The sequence below is a fragment of the Polypterus senegalus genome, chromosome 3, assembly GCF_016835505.1.
Source record: "Polypterus senegalus isolate Bchr_013 chromosome 3, ASM1683550v1, whole genome shotgun sequence".
Classification (NCBI taxonomy): domain Eukaryota; kingdom Metazoa; phylum Chordata; class Cladistia; order Polypteriformes; family Polypteridae; genus Polypterus; species Polypterus senegalus.
Window position 1 is genome coordinate 66709210 of NC_053156.1, and position 2294 is coordinate 66711503.

General features: G+C 56.3%; 1 long non-coding RNA gene across 1 annotated transcript; it reads right to left on the bottom strand.

Annotated features, from left to right (window-relative positions):
• Positions 1-439: 439 nt before the first annotated feature.
• LOC120526785 lies at positions 440-991 on the bottom strand. The gene is made up of 3 exons (XR_005633163.1): positions 922-991; positions 615-795; positions 440-528 (listed from the first exon to the last, which is right to left on the bottom strand). It is a non-coding gene; the product is annotated as an uncharacterized LOC120526785 (long non-coding RNA).
• Between the last annotated feature and the right edge of the window lie 1303 nt (positions 992-2294).

The window sequence follows — 2294 nt, forward strand, 5'->3', positions numbered from 1 at the left end:
CGGAACCTCCCCTGCACCAGTCTTTCCTGGTGGCGTGGCGGAAAGTGAACTGACGTAGCTTCACGAGACTGGAGGCCAGGTTGACCACATGCTGGTAACCTGAGCCAGTGTCAGGTCCAAGGCTATTCTGTTGGGGGAAGTGAGTGAAAGTGAGAAAGGGGAGCACTCATCAGATATTCCACAGGTATAGCACGACTTGTCAAGAGAGATTTACCAGCTCGTGGAACACGCTTTGAGTGGCCTCGTCTCCAGGGGAGGTTTCCTGGCCGGCTGGCCCAGGCTGTGAGGCGCCGATGGCAGGGTGCGACTGGGACTTGTCAGACAACAACGGTTGTCGGGCGAAGTCCTCCTCAAGGCTGAAGAGGGTGTTGTCCAGAGGTTCCTCTACCGGCCCCTCGTCCTCTTGGAAGCCCTCGTCGACACTGTCATCATCATCAGTCCCATCCGGAGCGTCGGGATCCCTGCCCATCACTTCCTCCAGCACTCGACCGGTCTGCGAAAATAGGTACTGGATACCAATGAGCTCACCTGTGAAAAAAGAGGGAACTGTTTTAAAATGAAAAGGTTGGAGAGAGAGAGAGACAGACGGACAGACGGCTCGACACCCACCTCACCAGTGTACTTCGCAGGCCGGGTGTAATCGTCAACCACCTTCTTGTGGTACAGAACGTCGCTCAGCTCGTTGACGGAGTGCTGGAGTTGGCCACTGTAGCAGACCATATCACGGTCTGCTGCCTCCACTGCTTGTGCCGCACGGTCCTCATTCCACCATGCCAGGCCTTCCAGCAGATAGGCCTGAAAGTGGGCTGCGCTGGCTGAAGTGCCTGAAAGACACAGTGAGAGAGAGAGAGATAAAAATGCAATGCCACCCACTCCCTCGCATAACACACGTTAAAAGTATAGGTTTCTGGGCACCCTTACCAGGTATGAAGCGGTCCAGATGCAGGTGGAACGACTCCAAGGAAGTTGAACCTCGCGCACACCTGAACACCAGCAGCGTGGTCCCCCCTTTGACCAGCTGCTCGGTCTGCATGTACAGGTGAACACCGGGTGGGTCCTGGATGCAGTGGATGTGGCGCCTCTGAGTCTTCCAAATGTCCTGGATCTTCTCGCGGTCCAAAAGCAGGATACCCATGGTGTCGGTGGTGTCCCCGAGGCCTCCAGCATCTAATCGATGAGCCAGCCGGCAGTGGTGAGCCAGCTCCTTTAGTGGGATCTTTCCCCGCCTCGCCAGCCTTGGCCTGTCACAGCCGGGAGACGTCTCCCTGGTCCCACTTGAAGATGCAGAACGAGAGACGCGCCATGAAGAGGCTGTATAGTGGGTGGCTCTCCGTGATGACGCCCGCCGCAAAGAGTCACATCAGGTGCCACACGTCGAGCTGCACCAGTAGCTGATCCCACTGGTTGAATAAGAAGGACACCTTGCAGGGTCCCCCGTGGGAACAGCAGTCTCGGTCCACATAGAGAGACACACTGGCATCATGGTATCGCCGCATTAACCTGGTGGCCATGGGGTGCAGGCCAATGCCCTCGGCTGCAGTGAGGATGCTGATCAATATCTGGCCGTGCTCGTTCCCCACGTTGGTCACCCAGGCTGCCGTTCCTGCCGTGACACCAGCAAGTTTCTTGGTCACCTGATCAATGAAAGGGAGAGTGACGGTAAGCTAAAAGGAAAGAAGGAAGGAGGGAGAGAGGAAGGGGATGGCGATATCGCTCACCTTCTTCATTGAATCCATCTTCAAGGTTGAGCCAAAGATGGAGGTGATTCAGGCCTTGGTCTCTTCTAGCCTCGAAGCCACCTCCCTGGCATAGATGGACAGCAACCACTTTGTACTGGGCACTGCGGTCATCCATGGTGGTAGAGGCGGAGTTGGCACCCGGTGTGATGAACTTGGTGACCGCGAACATGAGCTTTTTGGACCGTGTCAACCAGGACCTGGTGTGCTCCTCGAGCAGATATCTGTGCAGCCGATTTGCCCCGTTGCCAAGCGTGCGCTCACGTATCTGCCCAATGAGTTTTTTGTCACAGGATAACCTGTGTTAGACAGAACAGAGACGTTAAGACTGCCCGTGTGTGCCCATCTACCTGAGAAGAGCTGACCCAGCCATTGGAGACTCCTCGTCTGACCTGTAAGTGAGGATAGCTGGAAAGTCATCCCGGTGGGTGTGGTGCAGCTGATCCAAGATATCCTGCGACCAGCCCGCCACCTTCTTCCTGCAGCGCCGGCACTCTAGGTACTCCGTGGCCATAAAGTACCATCCGTCTGTGTCCAGGACCCTCCAGACGGTCCTGT